Source organism: Lynx canadensis, chromosome A2 (genome assembly GCF_007474595.2).
Source record: "Lynx canadensis isolate LIC74 chromosome A2, mLynCan4.pri.v2, whole genome shotgun sequence".
Taxonomy (NCBI): Eukaryota; Metazoa; Chordata; class Mammalia; order Carnivora; family Felidae; genus Lynx; species Lynx canadensis.
The window spans coordinates 79,487,597-79,513,958 of record NC_044304.2 but is presented as its reverse complement, the minus strand read 5'-3'; the positions used below and the strand labels follow the sequence as shown (position 1 = coordinate 79,513,958).

The following is a 26,362-nucleotide window of genomic DNA, read 5'->3' as shown; positions in this document are numbered from 1 at the left end:
AATTATAAGAAGTAAGCTACCCAATGTAAGACACTAATAAGTGAGGCTGTTGACCCACTTGAGAAATGTTATTCAGACTTTTGTTGACATTGCGATTAAGATTTTTTGGTGCAATGACAGCAGAGCCCAGGAAGCAATTTTAGGATTTAGAGATTACTTCTGCTTCTGTGGACCCAGTATTAATAACATGCAATTCTTATCAGGAAAGACAAAGAAACACTCATTCAGTGGTTGTATTGAATACCTCTTGAGTGAGAGGTGCTATTCCAGTGAAGAGGAAGACTCAAAATTCCTATCCTCATGGAGCTTACACTCGATTGGGAAGACTAAATACACTCTAAGTAATAAAATTCCAAATAGTGATAAGTGTGATGAGGAAAAATAAAGCTGGGTATAAAGTGTAGCAGGGGGTCAGGGAGACTACCTTAGCTGACGGGTCAGGGCAGATGACATTGAAATGAAGTGAGAGTACCAGGCATGTGTCGATCTAGGGGAAAGGCACAAAGACTAAAGTCTTGAGGTGAGCATAAACTTGGTGTGTTCGCACCAGTGCAGCTAGAACAGCTAGTGGGGGGTAATGAGATTGGACAGGTGGGCAGGGAGCAGATATGGGAGGGCCTTGAAGTCCATGTCAAGGAGTTGCGCTTATAGTCCAAATGTGGTAGGGATCCACTGGAGGATTCAGGGGGTGGCAGTGGTCAGATCCAGTGTTTGTTTAATAAGATCTTCTTGATTTCTGTATTGGACATAGATTGAATGGCCAAAGTAGAAGCTGAATGATTGGGTAGGAGTTCATGAAACCTTGTCCCCCAGTGGTAGCAGTGGAGATGGTGTGAGACACGGATTTAGGATATATTTTGAAGGGTAATGCACTGGAGACCTAGGGGAAGAGAGTTTCAATAAGAAGAGGATAGGAACTAATGTTAAGAATGCCCCCCAAATAGGGAGAGTGATGGCTAAGGAAAAGGCCTTGAATTGGACAATAGGCCAGTTATTATTTTTAAGTAGAAAGAAGGATATTAGGGGAGTGCCTGGGTGGCTCAGTCAGTTGAACATCCAACTTTTGATTTTAGCCCAGATCATGATCCTAGGGTCATGGGTTCAAGCCCCACATTGGGCTCTGCACCGAGCATGGAGCCTTCTTGGTATTCTCCCTCTCTCTCTCTCTCTCTCTCTCTCTCTCCCTCCCTCCCTCCCTCTCGCCCCCCCTCGCCTCCACTCATTTGCTCTCTCTCTCTTTAAAATAAAAATAAAATAAAATAAAATAAAATAAAATAAAATAAAATAAAATAATAAAATAAAAGGATATTAGCAGTGATTTTTGAGAGGTGCAGGCAGAGTATTGGCGAGGAAGCTGGACAGCAGAGGAGTAAGGGTGGGAGTGGATGATGAGAAAGGTCAGGCAACGGTCCCACAATGGTCCCTTTGAAAGTCTGGCCTCCCTATGGCCATGCAGCTCACTCCACTCTCATTTATAGGTCTGATTATAGAAGGAAATTCACTTCTCTATTTCTGAAAACTTTAGGCAATATCCATTTACCTGTGCCTCTCCACCTGACACAGGACAGCCTGGAACTCAAAAAGCTGTGAAAAGGGTAGAACCTGTGCTTTTAATATTCAAAGCTGGTGACCATGTTTATTTAAATGTAAATCACCAATCAAAGTTTATACGTGGTTATCTTTGGGGACATTGATCTCTATCCTTCTCCATCTCTTGGAAATGTCTGTTCCAAATTAATTAAACTCTCGAGAGAGCAGAGGATTCATGTAGAAGGCTGATAATTAAATTAAAGCTCTTTAGACCTTGTGATACATTTTTCACAAAGGAAACCGAAATAAGTTGCTTTTACATCAGGAACTCTGTTGGTTTGATAATTTCAAAGGGATTGGTGTTTTCCTTTGGGATTTGGCAGCCACCAGGGGATTGATCAACATATTTCAAAGCAATTGGGTGAGTTGCTGTGATTGGTAGAAACATACACAGGAGCAAGAGGACTTTGCAGCTATGTAAATAGAGTTATTTAGCTTCCTCTTGGAGAATAAGTGACGTTGTAATATGGGGACTGAAGCTAAATTTGGTGAGAAACGTTCACAGTCTCCAGTAAAAGGATTTTGCCTTCCTTTTCTCATTCTTTTTACTCCAGGCATATAAGCAATTTAAAAACACCTACTGAATGTTCAGGACTATGTGGTGCACATAGAATCACAGCCCCTGGCATCAGAAAGGGAAGAGAAAGTGAATAGACGAACACATAAGAATCAATGATAAACAATCTAAGGTAATGTATAATTGAAGGGCTAAACCATGGCAACAAAATATGTTAAAGAATGTTCCAATCCCATAGAATTATTTATTGTTGCTTGAGAATACCAGGCTGTTTTCAGGATTATGGAAGGCCAGTTATGATTCTCATATTCATGAAGATAGTCATAATTAATGTAGATTCCATGCCCTTATACCCTATCCTTTCATGTTCTACAGAATTAAGTACAGATACTTTGGTGTGGCATCTGAGATGTACAGCTGAAGTTTTTTTAGGGGTGTAAGGGATAGGAAAACCAAGTCAAATTGGCTCTGGCAGAAAAGGAAATTCACCAGCTCATATAAGCAGTCTAGAGGTGGGTTTATTTTCATGCATGGTTGATCTAGGAGCTCAGTACTGCTTTCCATCCACACATGCTCCTGTGCTTGTTTTCATCCTCTTGGTCTAAATGGTCCTTACAGCTTCTGCTGGAATGTAAAAAGTAGTGTAACCTCAGAAGGGAGACAGATACACAGAAAGGAAAGGTGATACGATTGAATAATCATCTTTATGACTGCAACTCAGAGTTTGAGACTTGGCCCTTAGTTGTAGATCTAAGCCATTTTTACATCCCACAGGAATGAAAACAAGTTAATTCCCATAGACTTGCAGAAGATGAGATAGTGGTTCTATTTTCCGGTGACTCAAATATAGCCCAAATTAGTTTTCATTGGAGGCCATGTGGCTCTTTATGACCACAAACAGCAAGCATATGGCCCAGAAAGTGCTTCTTTCCCCAACCCCCAAGCAGTTACATTTCCAGCACACCCAGGCCTCAGTGCAGCCACAGGTGAAATCGGCACACAGCTACGGCTGGTTGTTTGCTTGTCCTTGTAAAACTGAGCATGACAAGCCAATGAGGGGTGGAGCCTTGCCTGTTGTAAACACGTTGAAAATTCAAGAAAAGCCAAGTTGTAGATTTGAGAGTTTGATTTGTGAAGCTCATAACTATTCATTCATTTCTTAACCATAGTTCGTTAAATTTAACAGTTGTGTGACTCCGAATTCACAGATGACAACCGCAACATATTTGGGGCAATAAATTACTAGCTGCTTTAAGAAATGGGACTGATTGAACAGCGTACTGTGGAGCAGTAATAGAAGCACTAAAATCTATCTTTCTACCTCGGAGGGGTTTGTTTTAAAGGTTTCGATTGCAACAATAAACATTCTTTTAATCCTGCGCCAAGCAAGCAAGTCCACTTGCAGAGGCAAATCATTTACTCGTCTTGTAATAAAAAGTAATTTATGATACACGATATTGATGTACATTTATACTTTCTCTCTATGGCAGGGGCATAAGGCTGCCGGCTGGCACCGGTGGAAAGTGCTTTACAATTATCTAATGTGTGAAACAAAAACACTGCCTGTATTTACAAACTAAATAAAGGTTCTGAAAGTGGGAGCAGGGCCTGGAATGGGTCTGAGTTGGAAAGCTTAAACTGCACCGAAGGATACCCACTTAACGTTTGCTTTATGCGCGAAATCACTGATGTACGATTTTTATGACAATTATTGCATCTTTTCATTTGATTTTATTTCTGTCAGCATTGGGTACTCTTTTCTTTCCCTCTACAGCCTTTTCCTCTCCCCAGAGGTGTCCAGACAGATCAGCTCACCTTGTCAGTTAAGAACTTCAAAGAGCTGTAGGGCTCCAGTGAAGATAGCGGTTACCGCAAGCTAACAACCACAACATCTGTTAACCACTAGATAAATTAAGAGTTGGCAAGGGCCACTGGGTCTGAACGGATTATTTTCCTAGTAGGAGGGTTATACTTCCGCTGATTAACACCCTCACAACCCCAATTAACTTCGGGCATGGTGTTTACAGAATTATGTCACTGGCCTTGAATTGAGAATCTTACTTGCAGAGATGCCTCCAAGTCAGTTGTTTTACTTTTCCCTGGAACCTGAGACCCTCACAAAGACAGCCTGGCCCACCTGTTGTCTGCAAACAACAGGATCCTCCCAAGGATCACATCCAGGTGTGTAATGAAGAGATCTATATGGGAAATCATTTATGTTGTGGGTATGAATGAGAAGGACACAAACTCTCAAGAGTCCAGGAAATACCGTATTTCTTTATTTCTCAGTTAACAATTTCATTCTAACTTTGGGACACATCATATCTTGGCTGGGCTATAACCTCAGCTCTCTGTGGGGCTCTCCCAACTGTGGTTTTGCTAAGGTTCTAGGAGTCATGATTCCCCCTAGTCATCAGGCATCTCTCCCTACATTATTCCAGCCTGTGTCATCAGTACATTGACCAGTGGCTTTGTTTTGACACTGGGCACACAAGAGGCTGTCAAGGCTGTGAATCATGGGTCTTGACTTTTCCTAGGTTTTGCTACTTGCTCTTGGAAGTGCCAGGGACTAACATGTAGATTCTAATGCCTGAGGAACCACACACCCCTCTCCTCCCTCCAGCCTAGATAATCTGTTTTTAGCTTTGGAAAAGTTTCCCTTTCTCCCTATTTCCATCAAAAGCATACACAGAGACTTCTCTTTCCTCTTTCTTTGACCCTGGGGAATCTATTTTTATCCTGGGAAATCCTCTCTTTTCATGTTTTCCCCACAAATGGGCTTTTGCTTCTGGAAACAGAAGTCAAGAAGGGAGGTTTCTATAGGCAGTCTGTGTTTCTTTCCCTGAAAGAGAAAAGAACATGGAGAAATATATGGCGAAAATTATAAATTACTATTACAAGAAATTATCCTAGCATCGACACATGCATGCATTCTCAAAAGCAGATGCCTGTTTGATTCATTTTTGCCCTGGAAACATACAAAAACAAAAATACCTAGACAAAAGGACCTGCACATCTTAGGTACTGAGTAATTTATGAAGTTGTCAACAGTTTCCACGGTGGAAGTGTGACTGAATTTAGTTTAATATGTCAATGAGGAGAGAGTGAAGAGTAGGTCAGCTTCCCAGAACACCCCCATCTGAATGTTCCATAGCACCACAAACTCAACATTTCCGAAGCAGAATGCCTCAACTTCTATCCCACTAACCTGTATCCTCTTTATGGTTCTCCTTATTATCCACAGTTGGAATTTCCTCCCTGCTCCCAAGTCTTGACCAGCCCACCCAGGCACACAAAATCAGTAGCTAAGCTGAGTGGTTGTTACAGCTGCTCCAGATTTATTGCCAGACTCCTTGTTATTACTCTCATCTAGCTGGACTTGGGACTTCAGGCTTGATGTCACTCTGCTTGACCCTGCCAGTTTGGTCATCTTTAGCCTTCCTTTTGGCTTCTTGGACTTCAACTTGGCTTTTAATACTTGACTGTTCTTTTTTTTATTCATTTTAATGTTTATTTTTGAGAGAGAGACAGAGAGACAGAGAGACAGAGTGCGAGCAGGTTAGGGGCGGAGAGAGAGGGAGACACAGAATCTGAAGCAGGCTCCAGGCTCCATGCTGACAGCCCGAACTCACGAACTGCAAGATCATGACCTGAGCCAAAGTCGGACGCCTAATGGACTGAGCCACCCAGGTGCCCCAATACTGGACTGTTCTGTCTCTTTAATGCTGGACTTCTCTTGTCCCATGCAATCTTGGAAGAAAACTCCCTCAACCAGTTAGGCTAACTTTCTAAGCTGCCCTCCCCTGATGAAGGATGAGCCAGACTTCTGGCTTTCAGGCTCTGCTTGAGTCCTCGATTTTCTTCACCTCTTTACATTGAGTTAACCTCTAAGCCCTCATCGAACCTGTTGTACACTCTCCTCTACCCTGCAGACACTGCTTTAATTTAAGCCCTCATCCACTTTTCCCTGGAATAGTCAAACAACTTCCACATTGTCTCCTGTTTTGTTCCCCGAATGGCAGCCAGAATGATTGTTCTAAAATGCAGTACTGATCATTCCTTTGCTTAAGACTCATCAGCAAATATTTGCAATCTCGGTATCTCATCAGAAAAAAATTCGTGAAACATTTCAAATGTATTGATTTTGGCTTCAACACCAGAGAGGATAATTCAGGGGATCTGAGCTAGGGCTATGGCCTCAGTGTGCTGCAAGAGCTCCTTGAGTAACTTTGATGTGCAACGTCTTAGCATGGCCCTGCTAAGGCTGCCATCGCCTGCCTCTACCCACATTTCTATCCTGCCTCCTGCTCTGGGATTGCTGGTAGGTACCTCTTACCTTTCTCTCTCCCGGGGTCTATTGCAATCTTGATGTTCATTGACATTACATGGATCACTGCAAGATGCCAGCAAGTATTATCAAAGAGCAAGAGCTGTTTTTTTTATTTATTTATATTTTTTTAAGGTCATTAAGGACCCTGGAGCTACAGTTTAAAGAATTCTTTTGCAATTGTTCACACTCTATTCAATGTATTCCTTTTCTAATTCCACCCTCAGTGCTATTTCTGTAGAGTACTAGACGAAATAATTCCTCACCCTAGTTGGTATTTACACCTTTAAAGTATTTATAGACTGCTTTTATGTCCCCACTTAGTCATCACTAAGCCATACGCATTTTGCTTCCACACTATTAATTTAGAAATCTATTCCTCTGTAAGGTGATAACTTTTCCTGAATTATTCCATTCTCTTATGTGGTTCTTAAATTGTGGTTTTTCTCCTTTGAATAACTAAAGTGTAAGCCCCTTGAGGATAGGGATTATGACTTACAATTATGACTTCAGCCTCATTGACATCTCTCATGCTTGACCCAGAACTGGACATACGATATAGGGAAGAGACAAAACGGTGGATTTATCATGACTGTTTAGGGACAGTAAGTTCTGATTCCCCTTTCAGTCATCTTTTGTCATGTTAAGATGCTCCTACCATTGGGTGTTTTAGACATCAGTGTTTCTCTGATTGGACTGCGAATAAGCCTATTCAAGATCGATTATTCTTTGGTATGAATGAAAACCTAGGAGAAAATGGAATACTTTGCATTGTTTTTATCTCTGGAAAAGGATTGATCACATCTTATAACTTGATGAGAATTTGCCAAAAATCCAAATGATGCTTCTATCAAGCAGTGCAAATTGTCATTCTGGATCTGTGTTACAAGAAGTTGTATTTGGCTATAATCCAATGAAATGTACCAAAATGCAATTTCCAAGGCATTCATTCAGCACTGTACCCTTCCTTTCATTCTGTGCATGTCCATGTAGTAGCTGGAAAATATTCATTAAGTTTCCGTTACTGAGTGAAATAAGTCAGAGCAGACTTCGGTACAGTTTTGCTAATTGATAGACGTTCACCCTACTGACATCCCCCCACAAGCATCCAGTTCTGTTCTAATGACAGGTGTAAATGGAAAAGCAGAGGGGTAACCCTTGAGCCCAGCAACAGTGAAAGCCACAAACACCTAAATTTTAGAAAGAGAACACGGTGATTAGTTGTTAGGCATATAATAAAGGAAAAAGTCCTGTCCCAGTGGAGGAGTGCATCAAGACTAGGCTACAGTTTGAGAGCTAAGGAACATGGGTGAAGCATGGGCATCCAAAGAAACAAGAAAGAAGGAATGCAGAGAGAAGAGCATGTTAAAGAATGGTAAAAGCAGCAGGGATAACAAGCTGTGGAAATCATAAGCCTGTTATAGATGCTGAGATATAAGCCATGGAAAGACAGGAAAGAGAATATGTCATTGGAAAGTGGGAAGCAAACTAGCATCAACACTACCTTAGTGACCCTCAGAGCCAGCTGTGTGTGCTCATTAGCACAGTTATTGTAGCTCTGCCATCTGGAGGGGCCATCACTGTGTCTATGGGATCATTGTAACAAGCTACCTCATCTTCCTGTAGCCCACACCATTTTTGCCTTTATCTGTAGCCATAGCTGCATGGAGTGCAGAGTAAATAATTTATAATCATAAAGAGGACCCAAACTCAAATCCAGATAAAATGGCCATTTCATTTTCTCTATTTAGAAAGCCATAGATGTATAGAGCACATTTTTAGAGTTTTATCTATCTATCTATCTATCTATCTATCTATCTATCTATCTATTTTGAGGGAGAGCAAGCAAGAGTGGGGGAGGGACAGAAAGAGAGAAGGAGAGGGGGAGAGGATCCCAAGCAGGCTCCAATCTGTCAGTGCAGAGCCCCACGTGGGGCTCGAACTCACAAACTGTGAGATCATGATCTGAGCCAAAATCAAGAGCCAGATGTTCAACCGACTGAACCACCCAAGCTCCCCTAGAGTACATTTTTAAAGATTTTTAATTTAAAAATAGTTAGTATGGACTCTCAAACAAGGAACACAAAATAGAAAAGTACAACATCTCTAATGAAGCCAGGAGATACCTGCAACCCCAGGCTGCAATAAATGAAGATGAGAGGCAGAGGGATGTAAATGGACAAGGAAGTTAAATTTTGACCAGTTCCCACCTCATTTCTTGGTTAACCCAGCCCTTGTGCCTGGGAATACTTGGGATTTCATCTGCAGGCCAATTTGAAATTTTTTTCCCCACGTAAAATTTCCCAGACCATTATATCAAGTCTTCTCCTAAAGTAGGAATAAATAATTGGCCCTTTCTCAATATCAATTAAAGTCATTTTGTCAGAGGAAGCTATTGATCCAAACTTCTGTGATCTGATTCTGCTCAGGAAACATCACTTCTGACTTCTGGCTTCTCACATGTTTCCCTTTGAGTGTCAGCCTTAAGTTTTCTATTTAATTTAATCCTTTTGCACTGCTGATGAGATGCCCCTATCATTTACTTCCCCTATACAGCTTGTACCATTTACTTAAGAATGGTAACAGATTAAACTTGCATTGACACAAAAGCTCTTCTGCTGTCTCCTTTCAAGTCAACACATGGGTAATAGAACACATCGAAAAGTACCAAAGAATGTCAATGATGGGCAATAGCAATAGCATTAATGGCTTAAGTGACCATTAATTTCATCCTTTTTCTTCTGTATTCTTTCCTGTAGTCCTTGGTATCAGTATTTTGGGCTATTTATTCCCCAATTTATAGCCTTTTTTTTTTAGGGTGCAAAATATACTTATGCCACTCAACATGTGAGGCAAAAAGGAATTTTAACTGTTGAACTCTTGCAGCTTCTTTAATGAGCCTGGCTGATCTTTAACCCAAGAAATTGGTGGCCCATCTGTTCAAGAGGAGCTTGACTACTGTAATTGTTTGGCTCACATCACAGAAGGCGTTTTAGCACACAGCCTCCATCTGGTCACTGCTGCTTGCTAATCTAAAAAGAGACTTGGGGATGTGGGGGAGAGTGACATTTCCAGTTAATAGTAATTATATCTAAAAGCTCTCAGCTTCTTTTCACGTTTCCTCCTCCTCTGAATGCTTCCATTTCCCACAGAGGACTTTTAGAAAATGAGGTTATCAGTAGAATATAAGAAAGAAATTCTTGCGCTACATGTCCTCAGTTGGGCAGCCTTGGTTTTGTGTTTTGGTTGGTTGGTTGTTCCCCTCCTGCTCAGCTGGTGTGGGTTCCAACCCTGATTGTTTGATTTTCCGAGGTACATTGCCCATATCTGAAGCCTGTGTGAGGAAGCAGGGTGATCTCACTAAATGTGCACCTGAACCATAACCAACCATCATATATAGATCCATATATATAGATGGATTGTCATAAATGACACACCTTTTGCTAACCTAAATCCAGACAGTGCTCTCAAAATGTGGTATATGTTTATAATGGAATATTATTCTTCCTTAAAAAAGGACACCCCACTGTTTACAAAAACATGGATGAACCTGGAGGACCTTATGCTAAGTGAAATAAGCTGAACACAGAAGACAAATACTGCATGATCTCACTTATACATGCAATCTAAACCAGTCAGACTCCTAGAGGCAGAGAGTAGAGAGTGGTGGTTGCCAGGGACTGAGGCGGGGGGAGGGGGGGAATGGAGAGGTATTGGTCAAAGAGTATAAAGTTTCATTTATGCAAGAAGAATAAGTTCTGGAGATCTAACGTACATAGTTAACAATACCGTATTATGTACTTGAAATCACTAAGAAGGTAGATCTTAAGTTCTTACACACACACACACACACACACACACACACACACACTACAGAAAGAAAACGGTAGCTATGTGATGTGATGGATATGTTAACTAGTTTAATTGTGCTGATCATTTCACAGTGTATACATGTATCAAAACATCAAACTGTACACCTTAAATCTATGCAATTTCCATTTGTCAATTATACCTCAGTAGAGCTGAACAAAAAAGAAAGCACATTCTTTCCCTGTTGGTCTCTAATGCAAATGGATGCAGGAGGTTGAACAGAGCTATCTAGGATAACTTATATACAGTCTTGTGCATAAGCAGATTTCTTTAGATTCCTTACCACCAAGGTCTTCCTTGGGTAGGCAAAGGCTGTTCTGAAGCCAGAGGCAGTTTTGGGCATTGTCAAAGCACCTCAACAGATGGTAGGTCATAGTGAATAGAAATCAAGGCAAGGCTTCTTCTGCAAGGAAGTATCTCCTGAGCCCTCCTAGGGAAAATAAAACTGAACTCTGGGTTTCATTTCAGTGGTAATTAGTGATGAATTCTGCCACAAAGACCTTACTTACCATGCACTATTATATTAATTAAGACTTGAAGTGCCCAAGCTGTGAATCACCACTGCATAATCAATGCTAAATTTTAAAATAAAAATAGTCCTTTCTACCCTACAAAGGCCTTGCAAATTTGAACAATGTGACAGATAAAGGGGAGCTTGAGAGAAATGTGTTCTTAGATCAAAGCTCGGGAAGCCTAACTGTGTAAGGCTAAAAATATCCTGACACCTAGGAATGAGTGTCGCCTGACCGCACAGAGCCGAGTTACAAAAGCTGGAGACCAATTTAGAAGATTATCTTTCAGATGTCTTGTGTGGCCATGAACGTTTGTCTTTGAACACAAAACCGTACATATACTAAGTATTGGAGGAAAGCATCAGTGCATTTTCAAATGCCATCTTAAAGATGTCTCAGAAGAAAACATTTTCATGGCCTCATCATCCACTGCACATGGCAGCCATCTACTACATTGGACAGATGTTTTGCGATTTCTATATCACAAAGGCATTGGAAGGAGTTTGTATCCAGCATAGACTGGGGTTCAAATCCTGATTTTGTCATTTTTTTAAAATGTTTATCTATTTTGAGAGAGAGAACATGTATGCGCAAGAGAGTGGGGGAGAGGCAGAGAGGGAGGGAGAAAGAGAATCCCCAGCAGCCTCCATGCTGTTAGCTCGGGTCCTGTCACGGGGCTCAATCTCACGAACCATGAGATCATGACCTGACCCGAAACCAAGAGTCAGAAGCTCAACCAACTGAGCCATCCAGGTGCCCCTGTCATTTGTTATTTTTGTGATATTGAGCAAGTTTCTGACCATGAATGAAGAGTAAGGAATGTGGATTGATAAAGTAAAGTGAGAGTTGGTGTGTTAGGCAGTGTAATGGCCCCAAAGGTATCCATAGCCTAATCCTCAGAATCTGCGATTATGTTAGTATATGCACATATGATTAAAATAAGGACCTGGAGATGGAGAGATTATCTTGGAGTATCCAAGTGGGCTTATTCTTATCCCGTGGGCCTCAAAATCAGAGAAGCTGTTCTGACTCAGGTCAGAGAGAGTCAGAGAGAAATGTGACAATGGGAGTATGGTCAGAGAGATGCAACGTTGCTGGCTTTGTAGGTGGAGGAAATGGGCTTTGAGCCAAGAAAATCAGGTGGCCTGGACAAGCTGGAAACAGAATCTCCCTTAGAGCCTCCAAAAAGGAATGTAACGCTGCCTGGTGAGACTTGGATCAGACTTCTGACCTATAGAACTGGAAGATTGTAAATTTGTATTGTTTTCAACCAGTGCATTTGTAATAATTTGTTTTGGCAGCATAACAATAGGTATTCCTGGTGGAGGGGATGGACTTAATACAGCATGCACTTATTGGGTGCCCACTATTTACTTGCAAGGCCCTTTTCCACAAAATTGAGGAAATGCTGCTGGTTGTGACTTCTGTAAAGACAACTCTAGTAGGTAGAATACAGGAAGTACCTCTCAAGAAGTAAGCTAAGCAAGGAGAAAGACTGCCTCTGGTTTGGGCTACAGCTTAATGTTTGAATGCTAATTTTGAAGAAGGAGTAGATTTCCAGGAGTAGAAGGTTTCCAGGCTGGAAGAGTGTATTGGGATGGGGGCATACCCAAGCCCATAGGCCAAGAGGTTCAGGTCAAGAAAGAACCTGGCCAGTGGTTTGCAAATGCTGGTCCATGATGAAATCTGCACCAGTGTTTTCTCAGAAATGAGGAAAACAAAAAATGTAGTGAGTTCTTTCATAAAGCTTAATTTGTTCCATTTAAGTTCCTTTCTTTTACCCTGAGTTTATGTTCCTATCTATCTTTTCGGTATTAACATTTCCTTTAACAAAAGGATGGTGGGTGGTTGTTGCTATTATTGTTGTTGAAATTCTCTTATCTGGAAAAATTAAAAATTGGCAAGCCTACTGTTGGTTTTCTTTATGAGGGTGTGTTGGGGTGGAGAGGGGTCTCTGGTTCACAAAACACAGAAGTCTGAAAGCCATCCTTTGTTAGGGCAAAGGATGGATTGAGGTGAATAAAAGGAGATGAGACTCAGCTGTAGAGATGAGGGGGCTGTATTTCTGCAGTGTTGACTGCCATACTAGGAGTTTGGGCTTTAATCTCTTAATAATAGAGAGCTAATGAATATATCATTCAGTGACAGTCAATGCAGTATTTTAGGCACTGTTTAAGGTGTAGGAAAATTACATGGTGTGAGATGAGAGTGAGATTGTAACATTTCTTACCTGGCTGGAGTGGTAGTCCATGCAAGAAAGCAATCAAAAAGCTGTATTTTTGAAGATAGGAGGTGGAATTGAAATTATAGTTGGCAGGGGATCAGAAAGTTCTAAAGCAATGGTTCTAAACCATTTCTGATTTTCCTTCCAGGTTACAGGGATGTTTGGCAATGTCTGGAGATACTTTTGATGCCTCCTGCTTTGGTTTTCTTCTTCAATATTATTTTGGCTCTTCGGGGTCTTTTGTGGTTCCATACAAATTTTAAGATTGTTTGTTCTAGCTTCGAGAACAACGCTGATTCAATTTTGATTGGGATTGCATTGAATGTGTAGATTGCTTTGGGTAGTATAGACATTTTAACAATATTTATTCTTCCAATCCATGAGCATGGAATGTTTTTCCATTTCTTTGTGTCTTCTTCAGTTTCCTTCATAAGCTTTCTATAGTTTTTGGCATACAGATCTTTTACATCTTTGGTTAGGTTTATTTCTAGGTATTTTATGGTTCTTGGTGCAATTGTGAATGGGATCAGTTTCTTTTTTTAAATTTTTTAAAATGTTTTTTATTTATTTTTGAGACAGAGAGAGACAGACCATGAGCAGGGGAGGGGCAGAGAGAGAGGGAGACACAGAATCCAAAGCAGGCTCCAGGCTCTGAGCTGTCAGTACAGAGCCCAACACGGGACTCAAACTCATAGACCGTGAGATCATGACCTGAGCTGAAGTTGAACGCTCAACTAACTGAGCCACCCAGGCACCCCGGGATCAGTTTATTTCTCTTTCTGTTGCTTCATTATTGGTGTATAAATGTGCAACTGATTTCTGTACGTTGATTTTGCACCCTGCGACTTTGCCGAATTCATGTATCAGTTTTAGCGACTTTTGGTGGAGTCTGTCGGGTTTTCCATGTAGAGTATCGTGTCATCTGCAAAAAGTGAAAGTTTGACTTCATCTTTACCAAAGCAGACAGAGACCCAGCAAAAAAAAAGAGAACTACAGGCCAATATCCCTGATGAATATGGAGGCAAAAATTCTCAACAGGATACTAGCAAATCAAATTTAACAGCATATAAAAAGAATTATTTACCATGATCAAGTGGGATTCATTCCTGGGCCCAGGGCTGGTCCAATATTTGCAAATCAATCAATGTGATACATCACATTAATATAAGAAAAGATAAGAACCATATGATCCTGTCAATAGATGCAGAAAAAGCATTTGACCAAACACAGCGTCCTTTCTTAATAAAAGCCCTCAAGAAAGTCAGGATAGAAGGAACATACTTAAACATCATAAGAGACACTTTTGATCGTCATCACTGGGGTTAGGGTACTACTGGCATCTAGTGGGGAGAGGCCACAATGCACAGGACAGCCCTCCACTCCACCCACAAAGAATTATCGGTCCCCAGATGTCAATAGTGCCAGGGCTGAGAAACACTGCTCTATAGGAAGTTAGTTTCAATGTGATGAAATAACAGGGAACTGCTGTGCATTCTGGGGTAGGGTATTACAAAGTGGGATCAATACAATGTTTGAGGAAGGAAAGAAAGGAAAATGTATTGACAACTTTGTGTAAATCCTGTTTTACCATCAGAGTGATCCTGGGTGTTAGTTATTATTCTCTCCCTCTTACAAATGAGGAAACTGCAGCTAGGGAGTGTAGTGATCGGCCTGCAGTCAGTTTAATGACCAAGATCAGATTTGACCTGAACCTGTCCAGTTTAATCCCTCACCAAGGCCAGTCGGTTATTGATTATTCCACTTCTGTCCATCCTCACTGCCACTGTCTTAGTTCAAAGCTACCATTGTCTGTTGCCTGGGTTACCGAATGCAACAAACCCCAACCAGCTTTCCTCATCCCTCCTCCTGACTATAGTCAGAGGGAGCTTTCTAAAGAGTGCTTCTGATCCTATCACTTTGTTTAAAACTCTGTAGTGAGGAGGCAGTGGCAATTTCTCTACCTCGCTATGCTTGGGCTTCTTTCCCTCATATCCACATCCTCTCCACAACACACACACACACACACACACACACACACACACACACACACCTACACACCTCTGGCTAGCTCTTGCTCCAGTTCCTTCAGGACTCACTTTCAGAGGGAGAGCTTCTCTGATCCCCGAGACTGAGGAAAGTGCTCTCAGAGTACCTGTGCATATACCATCATTGCCTTTGCCACCGTTTGTGTTAGTGGTGCACCTGTCTGTCTCTTCCGCTAACGTGTGAACAACTTGAGAACAAGGACAGTGTAATTCCAATATATACTGCCAGCACTAGGCACATAGTAGACACCAAACAATAGGTATTGAATGAAGGACCTCCGTCATCACTGTGTATGAATATTGAGTTGGCTTCAGTATTCTCCACAGAGGAAGACCAGATAAAAGACTTTCTCCCCCTAGACACAAGGCATTAAGGATATTGAATAAGGTTTGACTGTGGGGAAGGAAAGGAAAGATGTGAAATACACCAAGGAAACAAGTCTGTAAGACTTGTTGACAGATGGGTAGTGTGGTAGGTTGGAGGGAGATCACTGAAACGGAAGGATTCTTAAGTGAACAAGTGTGTAGGACTGGGATGGTAAGGTTGTCATAAATGATAACATAGAAGCGTGCTCCTCTATTGCAAATTCTCAGTAAATGTTGAGAAAAGAAACTTCACTCCTTTAAATTTGAGAACCATCTAAATAAAGCCTGGGTGGTATTTAAAGCCTCAGGAATAAATGGGATCCCCTAGGGGGAAAGCCTAGCAAGGAAGAAAAGGAGTCTAAGACAAAGCCTAGGGAATACCAAAAAGTATAGATCTCTAAAGGAGGAGCCTGGGAAGAGAATGAAAAAGCAGATGCCAAAAGTAGCAGGAAACCAGAAGAGTGAGAGTTTGCTGTGAGAGCCAGGAGAGTGAGGAAAGAAGTGGTCATCTGAGAGCAGTGCTCCTGCGAGACGGGAAGGGGCCATTTTCCAGAGCTTTCCTCCCTGGTAGTGCAAGTCCAGGAGTGCTAGCAGACATTGAGTGGAGCACGGATGACTGCTAAAGGGGACGGCAGCTTGGTTTTTTGAGGCCCCCTTCCAGAATGTGGTCATTGGAGAACTGGTCTAGAAGTATTTTCATTCCTTATATGACTTTGTTTTCCCCAACAAGATAAGACAGTTCAACTAATGAAGATGAAAGCCCTCCACTAGTGTGAGAGGCCCTACGGAGCCACTGCACGGCTTATTTGACAACTGTAATGGCTGAGCCCATGAGCAGTGGCCCCCTTTTTAATGGACTGCCATTAAAAACCTGAGACCTGGTCGCAGACCTGAGCTGCTCTTTGAGACTTCCCAAATTTGTCCTGTACAGAACATGCTCTGATACCCCATTCTGTTGCTCTACCTTCCCTGAAATGGAATCTCAGCCAAGACAAATAAGGCATTACTCTCTCCTCCTTTCCAGGCACACCTGTCCCAGGTGGGAAATGGCTGGGTCCAGCCCTCTCATGGTGGGCTGAAGAGAGCATTGATGCTGCTTCCTTTTTCATCGACTTTCCTCAGCACAAGAACTCCTTAAAAATACCTACTATTAGGAGTTTTCATTTCATTCAACCCATAAAAGTGGGTGAGGAAGAACAGAATTGTTGGATTTTAATTTTTCTAGGTAATCTGGGATGTCTAGGTGCCATCCAGAGCAAATGGGACTAATTAGCACATTATAATTCAAAATGCTGTTGGTCATAAAACATCGCTAATAACTTTCCAGCGAATTCTATGATTCCATTTTTAGAGAAATGAAAGTAACTCCAACAGTAAAACTCAAATTCACATTTGTGGGTTTGGAGGGGAAATTTGTGTGGCTCCAAGGTCATCTCAGGGTACAAGCTAACCACGTACACAAGTCACTTTGTGTAGCTAGTGGCGATTAGGCAAGCAACCACAAGATTATAATTTGCCCTCACAAAGACAAAAATTTGGAGCATTATAGGTCAGATGCATTTTGATGGGACATCTGTTGTCCTCTCCCTCAGAAATATAACATTTTCTTTTCCCATTAACCCCAAGCCCTGAAGTCATTTCTCTCTCGGCTCTTTCTAGGACAAGCAGGAGTTTTAGCTGAGAAACGATGGGGTGACAGCAGTTCAGCCTCAGAGAGGGGGCTCTTGACAAAGACAAAAATAGCTCACCCCACAGATCATTTCCCCTCCACTCCACCCTTCATACTGCATCGCTACTTATCTGCAAACATGATTTCTGAAGAAAAGAGGTGTGTTTTCATGTGCTAAGTGGGAAATGATTTGGGGGAGAGGAGTATGCAATTGTGGAATGCTTTGAAATGACATGTCCTCTTCCTGCCCCTCGCCAAAAGTGGAGCTGTTTTCACAAAGCAGCCTCTGGAGAATCAGAGAAGTATTTTGGGCCTTTTGAAAAAGGTATCTGGCTTAATTGAGGGCAGCATCAGTTAAGCCTTAAGTTTAGGGTTTCTGGATTAGGTACTTTACATAAACTCTGAAGGTTTGTCCTTTGAGGTTTACACCAACATGGACACTGCCTCGTCTCGTCTTGAATTCAAGGCTCTGTGTCCTTCCCCCACCTCCTCACTAGGCTCTCAAATCATCATTACCTTTGAAAATTGTCCAATTTCTTCCTTTTTTTAGGGCCAACTGAATAAGAAAATCATTCCCACTTACACCATTCCTCTTAAAAATGCATGCTTCTCCCCATATTTATCCTCATCTTTCCGTCGCTTTGTTATTTGTCGCTGAAGATTGACTACCACACAAATCTCCCCAAATGGCATCAGAACAGCTCTAGGCTTTTTACCTCTGAATGGCCTGCCCTGGTCTCCTCTCTATTTTTAACCCTTGCCAATTCCCATCACCTCCTAGATTCTTGTACTTCTGTAGTACTGACCTCTGGAGAATCTCCAGATCTGTCACCAGTCAACTCATTTTTGTCTTCTCATTTTGAGTAGAGTGTGAGGAGAGGTTCTGATCTTTTAAAAGCTTTCCTTAGGGTGAGTTTGATCTGGTTGGCTCTGGTAGAATAGTATATGAGCCACCACCTCCCCTCCAATGGTAGGGATGGCCCTAAGAGATGCTCCTATTCCAAGGGGACTTCGTTTAGCCATTGGCATCCTTCCACCTGTGCTCCTTCCTGTCAGCTTGGAAAGTCTGAGAGCAAGGAAATGACTCTGTCAGTCTTTCTGGGTCAGCCTCCTGCCTCCACCAGGCCTATTTCCAACGGAGCACTGCAAACTGGAATGTGCACAGCAGCCCAGCACCTCTGTTCCACCTGGAACAGGCAGGCATTTTCTGCTCTTTCTCCACTTGTGTGAAAACCTCCAGACATTTAATATTTAAAGGATTGTTGGCTGCTTATGAGCCCACGGTGAGCTAAAAATCTTACAAAGGATAGTACACACACACACACACACACACACACAAATTACAAAGGAGAAAATGTTGGCCTGGTATTACCAAACTAAATTTTTGTTTCCAGGGCTGGTTCTGAGCTGCTGAGGCATGTTTTGTTATGACATAAGTGTTTTCACTAACTTTCTGAACCAGAATGTACTTAATGGGTCTTTAGTGGGTGCATGCTGTTTGCAGCCTGCCTTTGAAAGAAATATCCCAGGGAAAGGACCATGGAATTTGATTTAACACCTCATTTGTAGTTTCTATTTAATTGTATGTTTCTAGTGGAAATACATGAACCCACAACAAAATATTTAATTTCGCACCTTTCGATCAGTAAACTAATTTATCTTTGAAATTCTCTTGATGTGTAGCCAAGACTCATTGCCAACTATTATTATTCACACATTGTATATGTGAAGATTCATGAGGCACTAGATAATGTAGTTTCGGGGGAAGAAAAGACAAAAAAGTTAAATAATGAAACTAGTAATTGACTTAAAGACTGCTCTCTTCATGAATAATGTGTCAATGTAGATTTCTTTCATTGTAGTACAAATTTTTACTATAGCCAATGTTCTTAATACCACGTTGAATTAAAGATTCACTATAGCGGTGCCTGGGTGGCTTAGTCAGTTACGTGTCCGACTTCAGCTCAGATCATGATCTCGTGGTTCGTGGGCTCGAGCCCCGCATCAGGCTCTGCACTGACAGTGTGGAGCCAGCTTGGGATTCTCTCTCTCACCCTCTGTCTCTCCACTTCTCCCCGACTTATGCTTTCTCTCTCTCAGAATAAATAAATAAACTTAAAAATATGTATAAAGATTCACTGTAGCTATAGAGGATCACATAGAGAGCTACTCACCTACAATAAATTCTTGGATCCTCCAGAGGCAGCACAACCAAGTTATGAACACTCTTGCTTTGGATTTGGAGACCTGGGTTCAGGTCCTGACTCCACAGCCTGCTCTCAGAAAACTATGTAACCTTGGTTATTACTCTGAGTCTCAATATTCTCTTCTGGAAAATGAGGGTCATAATCTGTACTTACCTCACAGTGTTGTTAAGAGGATTAAAGGAGAAAATGTAAGGTTTCTGGCACATATGTTAGAGCTCAGCAAATGGTGGCTTTAAATAAATATAATTTATGTCAGTACATTTCCCCTGCTTCCAGGTGGAACTAATGTATTCACCTGTCAGTGTAGATGGTCCCATTGGTTACTTCAATTGGCTTTCATGCAGTTCGTTTCAAATAGTGTATTCCAAGGGTTGGAGTCTAGGCCGGGGAGTGTGAGAACTAGAACAGGTGTGCATAATCCATAGTGATGTGGATCTGGGGTGATCCTTCAAGGTTGCCCCTGAATATAAACACAGTTTGTGTTCTTACATATCCTACATAAGTTAGTCACGATTCCTTATGACAGTCAGTGTAGACAGGGTTCTGCAGCTGCCTGAGGGCCAGTATCCACATGGTATTTAGGAAACTTCCAGACAGCACATTGACTACCAGTTCACTGGCCTTTCTCATAGCATAGGACATGAGGGAAGTTAGGATTTACACCCTTCCAAGTTCCGGGGGCCAGGAAAGCTTGCAGAAGGAATATTTGGGCCATTCGTTTTCAATTGTTATTTATATCAAATACATCTAATGAAAGTTAATATAACAACCAGCTGGAGTTACAAAATTTTAGAAAATAATCTTTTCATTTGCTCTTACAGTAAACATCAGCAAATACAAGTTAAATCCCAGCTATTCCAAGTCTGGGAAAAAATAGTATAATATAACATGATTTTTCAGAAATATAAAATACATCTAGGCAACTATGACAATATACAAATAAGTAATTATTACTTACAGTGGGAAACTCACTACCTCTTTAGAGTGTTATTTTATCTAAGTAGTATTTTTATACTGTGTTTCAAGTTAAAGAAGAACCAAAATGTCTGAAACTCCTATTCCTTTATAAAATTCTTTTTTTAAATAATTAATGACATTTTCCTCTCAGACTTGATTGCTTGTTTTGTTTTGCTTAAACATTTGTTTTCCAGTTGCATGTGTGTGTGTGTGTGTGTGTGTGTGTGTGAACACAAAAATAGTTCTGTGGTCAATAAAATGAAGGAAGGGGAAGAAAAAGAGCAAATGGAGCACTCAAGGAGCACCTGAATCACTCAGTTGGTTAAGCCTTTGACTCTTGATTTCAGCTCAGGTCATGATCTTCTGGTTTGTGGGATCGAGCCCTGCATCTAGCTCTGCAGTGACAGCGCAGAGCCTGCTTAGGATTTTCTCTCTCCCTCTCTCCTCTGCCCCTCCCCTGCTCATGTTCTCTCTCTCTCTCTCTCTCTCTCTCTCTCTCTCTCTCAATATAAGTAAATAAATTTCAAAAGAAATGGAGAGCTCAAGTAAATATAAACATGTATAATCTACCTACATCCCCAAGCTGCTTTTAAAAATCTGGTGATTTTTAAAAATTAAGCTTTCTATTTGTAACTGCTGGAGAAAAATCCCTATTTATGTGCTCCAGAAGGAATCCCCGCCAAGGAGAGACATGGCTTGGCCAAGCTGGAACTGGTTAGCCACCCCAGGGAAGTGGTAGGAAGAATGAGGTGCCCACACCCCTTTTCTGTGCCTTCCTGTGAGAGAGAGACAAAACAGCCATTGGTTCTCTGCCAGTTAGCACCCGAGAACTACCAGCAGACTGTGAGCCAGCCCCCGGAGGACTTGAGGCAGCCGCCATTGTTCTTGCCTTCTAGGACCCTACAGTCTAGCTGCCTACACAAAACAGCCAGACAGTAGCTCAGTACATTTATTTTAAGTGTTTGATACAGTTGTACAGTCCTTAAGGGATTCTTAAAGCAGAATTTTAGAGTCAGGAAATGTTCAGAAGAACTGGACTTCACATAACTATAAAGGAACCAATAGTTGGACTTGTGGAAAAAAGAAACCTTTGTAAGTTGAAATGGGAGCTAATAAGATCTGTGCAAGGAGAAATGGGAGAACTTGGTGCATCGGTAGAGAAAGAAGTGAATAGCAAAGACGGTTTTTAAAGTTAAGTGAAAGTCCAGACTTGATATAGTAATTAAGATGAGCTGCTGAAGATTCTGGATTAAGAATTTTACACATATATATAATTTAACCTTTGCCAGCAAACCCTATGAAGTGGATGTTGTTAATCTGCAATTAACAGATACTGACATTCAGGCACTAAGAGGTTAAGTAACCACCATAGGTTCACAGCCAACCTGTCATGGAGTTAGGATTTGAGCCCAGGCAGTCAGTTCCAGACAGTACTTTGAATCACTACCTTATAGTGCTCTTGAAGGGAAGTGCTGGAAGAACATTACCTGTGATTTTCTGTCATTGAGCTCAGCTTAGTGTAAGGGAAGAAGAAAGAAATTGGTTCGGGAGACCTGAAGAGTCTTGGTAAATTCTAATGAGGTCTCCGTCTCCTGCCGTGTAAAATGGTGTAAAATGAACATAGAATTGTTTTTAACATTCTTTAATGCTAGATACATGGTAACTACCATTGCTTGGCACAGATAATCAAAATTGATTAAAAGAGGGCTAGAGGAGTCAGTAGCTTAGTACTTTTTCAAGGTACACTCTTTCTGGCACCACACACACACACACACACACACATTTGGTATGCACTACCTCTACCCGAATGTGTGTTGGGGGTGGTGGGAAATCACAAAGGACATTGCTATTAGGTTTTGCTTTTATAATTGGCAGATAATGAGGAGTAAGAGATGAATTAGAAAAGAAAAATTATAATCTGAGGATGTCTTTATACAACGGAGAAAAATTTGCTTGAATTCTGTATTTCTGTACCTATCTGGAGACCTTGATTATTTGTAATTCAACTTATTATGTACCAGCCACTGTGCTACGTGGGCACTGCCTTCCTGGAATTTACAGCCAAGGGGTGGACAGAGATATTAACTAATAAATATAATAAACATGCTGGTGTTGTATCATAGGCTTGTAAAAAATACAGTGGAGGTCAAAGAGAAGAGACCATCATTTTTACCCTGGGGGAGAGGGATAGAGGGTGGGACAGGGCAGTCAGGCAGTGGTGTGGTGAGGAAGAGCCTGCAGACAATGAGGGAAAGGACATTCCGTCCAAAGGCACACAGTTACATCATGGGTCATTTGAAGGACCCCAGAATGAGTGGGAGGAATATAGTGTAAGAGGCAGCTGGGAATGTAGTTATTGGCCAGAAAACCAAAGCCTTGATTGCATGGCAAAAGGTTTTTGGACTTTCTCCCATAGGCCATGAGGAGTCATTGGGGTTTTAAGCAGCAAACTATCTCTACCAGCTGTGTGTCTTAGGAAGGTCACATTGACCTCTTCTCTCACAAAAGCAGGAAGATTACCAGCTCTATTTAAACCTGTGAAAATTATTTAAGTTTCTTAGAGAAAGATAGACTAGAGGAACAAAGCATTATTTTTATGATTTTTAAACAGTGAAAAAATTATTCTAGATTTCTCTTTAAAGCTATTTGTATAAGAAGTTACATTCGTCCTTGATACCTCTTTTTTTCAATCACACACTTCATAAAAAAAAATGAAATCCTTTAAAAAAAAAAAGAGTTCTTATCTTCCAAACAGTATGAAAGCCTCTCAAAATTTTCCAGAGCTCTCCTAGCTCTCTCTCACCAGGTTATATTTAGCTCAGCTATAGACCTTGACCTTTTGAATAGACTGCACAACACCATGCACTAATCGGAACATTTCTTAATAGACTAGAATGAAGTTAGTGGCCACAACCCCAGCCTTGTCCACACACACACGCACACGCACACGCACGCACACATTCATGTTTTAGAGTATTTTGGAAAGCAACTACCAAGTTGGTCCAGGGGAAGACACATGTTTTGTAATTTTGCTAACAATATAGGTTTTAAATAGGCTTTTTTTTTTTAGCTTAAGGAAAGCATAGAGTTGTATGTCTTCCTTTCTTAGGAAATTTTTCATTCTGTTTAAATAATGTTGGCATGTCTTCAGTGGCTATAAATCTCGCCTTGACTAGCTCTCCCGTGGTTTCTATTTCTCAGGTAGGGTTTGGTTTGCAGGCAGGAGTTGTATGCAAATACTGACCTGTAGGGGGTAGTGGTTTACCTGGGAGCATAACCATCCTCTTCTCTCTGCTGCACCCCACCCCTCCCCCAAACCTTACTGGCCTTGTTCTTATGGATTGATTTTGCTCAGGGAGCCCTCTGTCATGGTATCCAGATATTTTACTGCAGAATCAAGTGTGTTCACAAATGCCTCCACTATATTATTTATTATTGTAGTATTGATAATAATACTAGTTATAGTGTTGATGACAAAGTGGGAAACCAAGCTTGCTCTCCTGACCCTTTGTCCACACAACTACTCAAAAATTAACCTAAACTTGGCAATCCTATTTAAAATAAAGGTATTCTCAGAAATAAAAATAGAGGAAAATGAAATAAGCAGGGGAAATGCTGGATAGTTCTCCCATGGAGAATGTGAGAACAGGAAGAGTGTTTTTGAAGCACATCAGTCTCCAAGAGGAGATTTTTTTTCTCTATGGCAACTTCACCAGCTGGTCATTTGTTCATTTCATGGTGTGCCATGCTCATCAGCCACCTTCTCCAGGACTCTCAGTTTCATGGCCTGTCACCTCCTGCCTGCTTCTGTGGAGTACTACTTTAAACCATATTGGCCTTTATTCAGGGAAGTTGTTGTATGTGGAGGTTAAGGGGGTGGTTTCTGGCACTGGCTTGGCTGGGTTTGAATCCCAGCTTCACTAATTATTAGCTACATGCTTTAGGCAGGTTACTTAACCTTCTTGTGCCTCTGTTTCCTAGTCTGTAAAACGCTGCCTAGATAGACCACAGGGCTTAAAGTAGTCTACAGCAACGTGAGAGAGGTCTTAGACAGCAACCAAAGGAGCAAGACATGAACCAGGTAATCAAGATAAGGGGGAATAAAAATCCTGGCAAAACCATGGCCCGGCAGTCAGGTTCAGAGATCAGCACCACTGACAGCTCCGCAGAAGCCAGGCAGTGTCCTTTCCAATAAGGAACACTTACTGCTATAGCAATTCCCTCCTAACTGATTAGGCCTCACTGGATTTTAAAGAGGACCAGAGTGTCACCCTGTCCATGGTTAGGCTATTTGAGATCTTCTAACCTAACAGAGATACCACTGGGAGTCTTCTGTGAGGAGAATTTTAGGTTTCCTAGGGGTGGCGTAGGAATCAGAAGACATCTTTCTCCCCTTAGAAGAATTATCTTTGGGACTCACTGTTGCTTTTGAGTTAAGCAACAGAGGCATGAATTAGGGTTGGAGCCTTAAAAGGAGCAAATTCAGTTTTGTGGCCATTTCTAAGAAGGTGCATATATTACCTGTAATCTGTTATGAAATTTATATATATGTAGATTTTATAATTGGAATATCTTTAAATGTGGCAGGGTTTTAAGCTTGCTGATTATAATCTAATGAATTCAATGAAGAAAATTGCTCTCTCCTAATTTTCCTCTTTTATTAGTCTACATTTTTATCATCTGGAAATATGAAGTAGGAATTAAGTTCATGAGTTCAGATCCTGGTTCTGTCTTTTATTAGCTGCATGCCCTGGCATGTGCTACTTAGCTTTTTTATTTTTTGGTTTTCCCTGTTTAAACGAAGATATGAGTGGTACATATTTTGTGTGCTATTTTGATGATTGAGTGGGTTAATACCCATAAATATATCCATAAATATCCACATAGACTGATGCCTCATTACATGTTACTCTGTGTTATGATTGTGGCTATTTATATATTAGATTTCTTAATTGTCAAATACCTTTCCATACCTCCAGCTCAGTGTGCAGCTTTCTACCATGTGATTTCAATCCTGAGTCTAAAATAAGAATCCAGGTCTTGTTTTATAGATGTTTTGCAATATCCTTGCCCAAAGAAACAACATTTCACGTTCTTAGAGTTCACACCTTTTGAATTGGAGCTAGAGTTTGGTCTTCAGATTAATAACTCGGGGCAGAAGACAGCCCACAGAAATCGTGCTGTAAGTCACAAAAATATGCTCTCCTCTGCTGCTTTGCCACCTTTCTGTTTATTTTGATAATAGGTTATAAAGGAACCAGCATCCTGAACCTAGATAGACTTAGGCCCTTTTCTTGTTCCTAACATGGGGGAAAGGATGATTTGAGACCACTTGCCACTTCCCTTACCTCTGAGCATGTTCCAGAAAAAAAAATTTTTTTTATGTTTATTTACTATTTCTGAGAGAGGGAGAGAGAGAGAGAAAGAGAGAGAACATAAGCAGGGAGGGGCAGAGAGAGAAGGAAACACAGAATGTGAGGCAGGCTCCAGGCTCTGAGCTGTCAGCACAGAGCCCTCACGGGGCCCAAATGAACTGCAAGATCATGACCTGAGCGGATGCTTAACCAACTGAGCCACCCAGTCGTCCCAACATTCCAGGAAATTTTTAACCCTAACTGTCCTGACTGGCGATGAAACTGCCTCTAGGCCCAGTAAATTTAGGAATATGAATCTAAAATGCAAGTGATTTAAAGTCACCTTCTTCCCAGATCTCTTTTCAGTTTAACTTTTCTTTTGCCATGCCTTACTGCTCTGCACCACACTCCTTTCGAGCCTTAAGGCAATTTACAAATTAAAACCACAGAATATTGAGATCATTTCATACCCTACAAATTAGCAAGTCCCTTCTGTTACCATATTCACATCCCAGTTGTTATTGACATTTCATGCTGAGAAGTAAACACTGGAACTTAATCAGTCCGAGCCTGAAGGAATCTTCCTTTCCCAATAAGTAGTGTCTGGCCAGACTAAAGTCTCAGCTGTTGACTACGTGAATGTGAATTATTATGAATTGTGGATTCATTCTGATTTATTCTGTCTGCAAGTATTTGCTCACGATGTCTCTTTCCAGTCCTTTCC

At 41.2% G+C, this 26,362-nt stretch overlaps 1 protein-coding gene across 1 annotated transcript in view; it reads left to right on the top strand.

The window, feature by feature from the left end:
* Positions 1-26,362, top strand: part of LHFPL3 (LHFPL tetraspan subfamily member 3) — a 588,527-nt gene that overhangs the window by 199,089 nt on the left and 363,076 nt on the right. The window lies entirely within an intron of this gene.